The 7,714-nt window shown below is 42.3% G+C and overlaps 1 long non-coding RNA gene across 14 annotated transcripts; it reads right to left on the bottom strand.

Moving 5' to 3' along the window:
- Positions 1 to 865: 865 nt before the first annotated feature.
- Positions 866 to 6,888, bottom strand: LOC123168417 (uncharacterized). Of its 14 annotated transcripts, none has more exons than XR_006484320.1 (16): positions 6,636 to 6,888; positions 6,469 to 6,569; positions 6,274 to 6,331; positions 6,120 to 6,198; positions 4,810 to 4,859; positions 4,631 to 4,729; positions 4,456 to 4,531; positions 4,078 to 4,305; positions 3,901 to 3,976; positions 3,628 to 3,793; positions 3,360 to 3,494; positions 3,068 to 3,185; positions 2,662 to 2,859; positions 2,307 to 2,421; positions 1,181 to 1,301; positions 866 to 1,099 (listed from the first exon to the last, which is right to left on the bottom strand). It is a non-coding gene; the product is annotated as an uncharacterized lncRNA (long non-coding RNA). The 14 variants fall into 14 exon arrangements; XR_006484326.1 differs by having other exon boundaries at positions 3,674 to 3,793; XR_006484315.1 differs by having other exon boundaries at positions 3,901 to 4,305.
- Between the last annotated feature and the right edge of the window lie 826 nt (positions 6,889 to 7,714).

The following is a 7,714-nucleotide window of genomic DNA, read 5'->3' as shown; positions in this document are numbered from 1 at the left end:
ATTTATATTGGATAATTTATATTTTTTGTAAGCCTCACTAAGAGTAAAAAACATTATGCAACTTGATTTGGCTTGTTGTGTCATCAACTATATGTAACCATGCTCTATACAATGCTCTGTTCTACAGCTTAATGCTCATGTGCATAGAGGATTTCGATCACTTTGAGCGGAGTATAAGTCATTAGGTTTAACCCGTGCTCATCTATTGGATATATGGATCCACCGCATATATAAACTGGTCTCAACATATGTTTATGAATCATGGTTACTTGGGCTGCTCAATTCACATACTTATGCATATTATTATACATCACCATTTCATAAGAGATGATAATAGTGAATCAACGAACCCCGCTCTAATTTCATACACCAGAAAAACCGTCAAAACATATTTTATTTGCACCTTTTACATCCAACTGGTATTTGTTCTGAAAATATCGAAGTATGTTACCTACCAATATCCACTCATAACTTGTTGCAACTGTCAATGCTAGTGTGATTGACAACCACATTAGGCTTTTCAGAAAACAAGTAGGTTCTTTATATTATTGCAGTGTTGCTTGAGGGAGAAGATTTCTTGTCAGCATTTACTTTGGGTTTTAAATCTTAAATTAACACTTATGAGAAGATTTTCCTGTTTTAAAAAAACCGCTACGCTAGGAGGGGCAACATCTGTCAAAGTAGTCATCTAGGAGATATCAATCTTTCTCCAATGATTAATACCCTACTAGATCGGAAACGCGCCTTGGCGCGTGGTGCCTGGCTGAACGTTTTGTCCTAGCGATTAAACAAACCACAATAGTTACTTGGTATAGAATCATTTGTCAAAGTCATGACAGAAGGCAAAGCAATCACATGTACCAAATGCAAAGAAACCACGTGGGAAGTTCATGGGGAATGGAAATATATACTTTACAAAAGCGAAAGACCGGTCCATCAATCCATTTGATACAGACAATGTACTTTTCATGCAGCAAAATCAAGCCACAGTGGCAACGCAAGAACAAAAAAACTATGTAGTTCCACAGAAGCATATTTTTTGGACAGATCCACCTGTTCGTCTTGACTTCCAACCTTTCATATGCCACAACACATGAACCTGCTATGAGTAGTTTGTTCAGTCACTTGAAACAGATAAAATTTTCTCCATTGACAACAGAGTTATGAACCTTGAACTAACCTTTTCAAATTTTGGATTATCAGCGACGACTTCCTATGCACAGTGTCGAAGCCGAAGACACATAAGCGATTTCTTTCAATCTTTGACCAACCTGTAGTTATTCTCACTCTTCCATCCACACCTATAAAAATGAACAGAGGGAGTAAAATAACAAAACATGATGCTTTAGTTAATGCAATAAAATATGAACCCTAACAAACATGAAGGCATAGGATGATGGTTAAGTCAATATCAAATAAGTAGTGAGAAAATAGGTCACCTCACTTACTTCATCTACCTTCTGCAATATACAATACGATTAACACTTCTTTGTTTCATGTAATGACCAGTACCAAGTCTGGGTGTTAGTGAAACAGTTAATGGAAAGACCAATGTTGGGGTTTGTAATGTTTCGAATAGATCTACATAGTAGGAGACAGATGCGAATCCAAAACTTTGTCACGAGACACTCTTGATTGTTGATCGGACCCTTTATTAGTACATTGTACAATCTTTTTGCTAGTGAGAATAGGCAACCAATACTAACCCTGTCATACAACAGTTCATGTCCACAATGTTGTTAAAATCAATTCCATATATCCATCAAAATAAAATGTTGTTCACAAACCATTCTGTTATGGAAGACCAAATTTTAGCAGTACAAAAATGATCCACCGTGCTACTGGTTTTACTAACCGTGATGAAACAAAATCCACACACTCTCTAAAAATGAATTACTAAACACCCGATTAGGCAGTGGACACATTTTCTGTGGCTTAGGCAGACCAAATTAAGGAGAATTGAGAACATCTTTGTTAACGTCACAGGGTGTACAATGTACGATGTTCTCAATTCTATTGACTATGAAACATATGTTCTCTATGGTCTTACAACATTACAGAAATTATCTTATCAACGACTGCATTAAGAAAGAGAACAAAGAAGTCCTAGCAAAATAGCGGATGAGAGCACATTTTAGTATCCACATGAATGAGGTACACATGATGCCGGTCCTTGTACCACCTAGCTATCATTTTAACTACAAGCTTTGGATCTTCAGTTGGATATAAATCACAAAGCTTTGGTTTCAGTTAGATTTAAAAACTTTGGGCCTTCAGAGAACAAATGTACCAGGGATCGAATGTACCTTCTGCTGACCTGGGCGTCGAGGTTGGGGGTGACGGTGACCTGGCCGTCGGGATTGACGCTGCCGCCGACCTTGGGGTCGGGGTAGGGGCTCGCGGTGATCTAGCCATCACGTCCTAGTGCAGTAAAGAGTAAAATGTTTTCAATATTGTAACAAGCATCAGCTAAAGAATTGCACCTATATGTAGAACAAGCACATCTGTTGCTAGCTCTCGTCTCACATCACATCTTAATCCATTCATGTACAAAGACTAACAATCAATCATGGCAAGAATCTGAATCCTTTAACTAACAAGTTGAACAAAATAGAGAAAGAATGGATGGAGGGGAAGAGGACATTGGAGGGGAGTTCATACCTGCAGAGGCGGATCTCAGGTTGGCGTGGGTGGCACGAATCAGTCCGGCGAGCTGCGCACTGCTCAGGGGCGGGCATGATCCAGCGAGTCGCGTGGGCTCAGGGGCGGCTGGAAGAGCAGTGTGCCGTCGGCGGCAGGCCGGAGGGGCGGCATCTCAAATCGTAAAGCACTGCATGCCTTGTATTTGCTTCATATGAACTGAAATTCAAATCAAGAGCAATAATCAGAAGGGTTTTAACCAATATATCTGGAAGACATAGAACATAACAAAGAGGTAAACAAAGCAAGAGCTCCAAAAATTAAGTAATTTGACCCAAGAAGCATGATAACAGGGCACATCAAATCAAGAATCAGAAGGGCGTAAAGGAGTGGAAGATAGAAATTAGGGGGAGGCAGAGCAGGTCACCATGCTTCTGAGGCTAGAGAAGCATGTGGTCCATTCTTTGCCAAGTTCAGATATGCAATCTACGAGTACGAACAGGAAGATCAATCCGTCTGCGCACCGCTATACATCTTCAAAGGCACTGCACAGCAAAAGAAAATTGGTGCACTAATTAAAACAAAACAAAATAAAGATTCATTTGAGATTAGCGATATCAGACTGTATAGAGAAGCTAACTTCTAGCAACTGGAAATTCTGAGCAAGACATATTATATATCAGAATAAACATAGCTTCAGTTATGGAGTTCAGGTTAACTGAGTTCAGGTAGATGCCGTCGTAATAGGTGAAGGGCAGCCCGTTCCTACTGTTCCTCTTCCTGATGTTGCAGGGCGGCAGAATGACCCCTCTATTGAACACCTCCACGTACATTGCGCCCCTGACCACGAGCAGCTGCAATAATAGTTCAGGGTGGGAGGAGATATATCAATAAGCATAATGACAAATGCCAATAGATTTGCTACAATTGTACTGCACAGTGTTTCCGAATCCCACAAATTTATTGCCTGAGTCAAATCTATAGTACCATTGTATCAAGGCAAGGCAATAAAGTCAAATCTATTGGCAAGTACATGCAAGAGCCCAAAGCACTCCAAAGGATGTTGCAGATCATGCGAGGGTCCATGATTTGATACAATGGTACGCGCCGAGCCACAAATTGATAAAAGTCATCGATATCCACCAAGTACATGCTAAATAGGCAAGGCAATAAAGTCATCAGCAGGTTCAGCTTGTCTACACAAGTACATGCAAAATAGGCGAGGCAACAAAGTCTTCGTGACCCTCTGCACACCGATACCTCCATGAAACTGAACGCGAGGGCCCAAAGCACTCCAAAGGATGTTGCACATCATTGGATGAACTTGTATCACCTCCTTCCGCCAAGTCAAGGAACAGTAGGAACGGGCAGAAATTAGTTTACAGAAATATGAGAACTCGAATAAATGAACGGAAAGGAATCCAAGTATAACTTTACCTGACTAAATGCCAGTCTCTATCTACAGAGCCCGATAGTCCGGATGGAAAGCGAGATGGTCTTGATAGCAACCATCGTCGCCCAGAAGCAACCAAGTGATTTGGCGGTAAGTGCCTGGGAGCCGGAGCATAAGCAGGGGAATCGCTAGTACAGGCATTTTGATAAAAGACCATCTATCTACATTAACCGTCTGCAAAAGTTTTACGCCACCAGAATATCGAGTTTGTCCTGAAACGACACAAGAATAAATCAATGGGCAGTGATTCTTACAAGGTAAAATGATTACAGAGGCAAAATGAAGTAGAACAATCTGTACACAGGAAAGCAAGGAAATAGTAACATGCACATCAAAGCAAGGTAAACAGATAAGATAAATACCTAACAGAAGGGATTACTTCTTCCTGCCTTTCTTGCCGCACTCACTGGGGCAATAACAGGAACATATGGTTCAGACCTGAAAACCATGGACACAAGGGGGAAAATTATATCAGACAACAAACATGGGTACATTTGCAGCGGAAGCGATGTCGACTGACAGAATAACAATAATCACCTCTTTGCGTCAGCTCGTCTTTCTCGACGATGTTCTTTTGGACGATCTTCTCACTAACCGAATCTGCCGTCTCGTCGACCTGTAATGGGAAGCACGACCCTGAAAATGGGAAGTAATGTGATCACAGAGGCATGGCGACCAACTCTATAGAGCATAGGCAAAGAGGAAAATGAATTTACCTCAGGTAACATGCCAACCGAAGCCGATGGAATGGGAAGTACATATATACCTGGACACAAACAAAACTCTGAACCTCAGTCCCAACCATGCTATACTAAAAAAAACAAAGTTTGCACGCACACATGCTTTGACGGAATACATAACATGTATCCACAAGAACAATAGGATTCTTCTTTCAAAAGGAAACAAATATATGACCTCAACTTCTTACATGTAGAAATATTGTTATTGGCTTCAGACCAAGCATTACATTTCCTTGCACAGACTGAATACTCAAGTTACATGTCAGTCCTAGTGCTTGGTTCATGTTAGGATGTAGACCTTGGAAGTACACAGACTGAATACTCAAGTCCCATGATAGTCACACTAATTCTTTAGATAAAAAATATATGTGTGTTCTCTTAAGAAAAGAAAAAAAGAGGTGCAGACCACAAACTTTACACTGAATACTGCAGTTACATCAAGACCACCACACCAGAACCTCCTAAACTGAAGCAAAGTAATTTATCAGTCAATATTATCGTGTTCGTTCCCATTCCCTGTATGACGTTCCCTTTTTTGTATCTTTTGCCAAGATATATATCTTCAGACACCTTGCTAACGTACAAATGAAAAAACCCCTTTTGTCAGACTAAAAGAAGGCTATTCTGAAACTACATCACTAGAATCCGGGAACACCGCAAATGGAGTAATTTTAACAGTAATCCTAAACTGGGGCATGCATTAGCCTATATAATTATTACTCGGCAAAACACACTTTCCATAAAAATTAATTATTGAGCTCAAGAAAACCTACTCGAGATGGATGGAACCAACATTCTTCGGCTACACACAGATTGATGCAAGATGAATAGCTACCTAGGCCAGATATTGAATCAAAAGTCATTGATTTATCGAGCAGTGCAGAAAGTAAAAAAACTGAACAGGTGACCATCCCCAAGCTCATAAAGCGAGCACGAAACCTGAAATTTATCTAACATGAGGCCAACAACAGAACTGGCCAAGTAACAATATATCCACATAGAATTTCCTTCCTAATTAAGCCAAGCTCCAAATACAAAAACATCAACATTCCATGCACAAAAGAACAAGTGTCAGCCCTACCAGGAAGGGACAAAAGGCAAGGCAACCACAAAAAGAACCAATGCACAAAGTGAATGATACTTTTGGTTGTATATATCATAAACAAGACAAGAAATAGAAGGATCTTATTCTCCAGCCTATGCACAACCAGCATATCACCATACAACCGTGTACCTAGCTCTGGAAAAGAAGGGGAGCATAAAGGAGGGGGAGAAGAAGGGTTGACCTGCAGATCAGTAACCAGAGACGAGCAGCCATAGATCGAAGGAGGCATTGACTAGGGGATTGAGCCACAGAGGACCAATCTGCAGGTATAGAAAGGGAAAAAATAGAGATTAGCAGAATCCAATCACCAAGAACAAGAGAAAATAGACACATACCTAGAGATCGACGAGTGCATCAGTAGATCCGGCGAAAAGACTGGAAGAAAGAGGGGACCTGCAACCAAACGAGATCCCAAATCAACAAAATACTGGTAAATAAATGGAACCATCTCCCTCTCTGCCTCCTCCTCATCTTCTTGGCTCTCACAGGCGGCGACGTACAAGCAAGAGAAGGTGAGGGGGTGGACTGACCTAGCGGCACGCCTCTATAGCTCGAGCTCAGATGGGGGCGGCGGCAACATGAGAGAGGCAGCAGGGGAACAAGCAGCCACCATGGCGCCTTGCCGGCGACCCTGAGCCACGACTTGTGTTAGTCATCAGGGGCGTAGAGCTTGCTCCCCCTCACAGACAGGGCTCACCTGACGAGGACGGCGGCGAGCATGCCGTGGTGCGAGTCTTGGACTAGGTCTGGGTGCCTCTCCCCACGCACGGGAAGCGCGCCTCGACCTCGACACCGGATCCGGCACCGCCATGAGCCGCTCGATGAGGCAGGGGTTGGAACTGGACGGCGGCGGGGCAGGGAGGCGCGGGCAAGTCTAGGGTTTGGAGGGAGGGAGAGAGGCGAGGCAGCAGGGAGAGGAGAGGGGCGCGGCACGAGTGCGGGCCTGCAGGGAGAGCGACGACCAGGTACTCACCCCTGCCACTATTGGATATTTCCCAAGTCATGCGAAATGACGGAAATGCCCCCGGCGGGGCACCAGAATTGCACGGGGTGGCATGCATTTTTGACTACTATTCATTGTAGCAGTGTCTCCTCTCGATCCGGCGGCCCAGATTGTCCGGAGGCTCGATCCGACGGACGGAATCGCATCAGAAAAACGAGATGGACGGCTGGATGTTTCAAATCGCTAAGGAGGCTCGGGGGCTCCCGTTGTGCTTATTTCTGGATGGGTTGTACTAAAGGCTATCTTAGCTAAAGTGATTATATCAATATCAAATATAGAGCGGATACAAGTCTCAGTGGATCATTAGACCTTTTATGGTGTCAAATCAGAGGCTCCGGGCAAGTCTTCGGCTAATCCTATGAGGCGCATCTATGTCTTACTTAGTGCGACACAGTAGACGGCATCGCCGACAAGGAATCGGTAGTGGGCTGGCCCCACCAAACATGTGGCCTTGTCATGCAGACATCACACTGACATCGCATGCATTTTTTTCCTTTTTGAATACTGTCTATATTTTTTGTAATAAAATACTACAGGCATATATTATGGAAAATAATTTTGCTTTTTTTAAAGTCTTCATCGCACATTTACACAAATGTAAATGCAATGTAAAAAAATGTTCGCACAATTTTTAGAATGTTTGTACAATTAAATAAAATGCATGTGACATTTTAACAATGTTCACACGTTTCAAACAAATGTATGTGACAATTTTTTATGGCACATTCAGAAAATGTTCATGTATATTTGTAAAAAAAAATGTAAAAAAATAC

Source organism: Triticum aestivum, chromosome 7D, assembly GCF_018294505.1.
Source record: "Triticum aestivum cultivar Chinese Spring chromosome 7D, IWGSC CS RefSeq v2.1, whole genome shotgun sequence".
NCBI classification, from domain to species: domain Eukaryota; kingdom Viridiplantae; phylum Streptophyta; class Magnoliopsida; order Poales; family Poaceae; genus Triticum; species Triticum aestivum.
The sequence above is the reverse complement of the archived record's forward strand: the minus strand, read 5'-3'. Positions and strand labels throughout refer to the sequence as shown.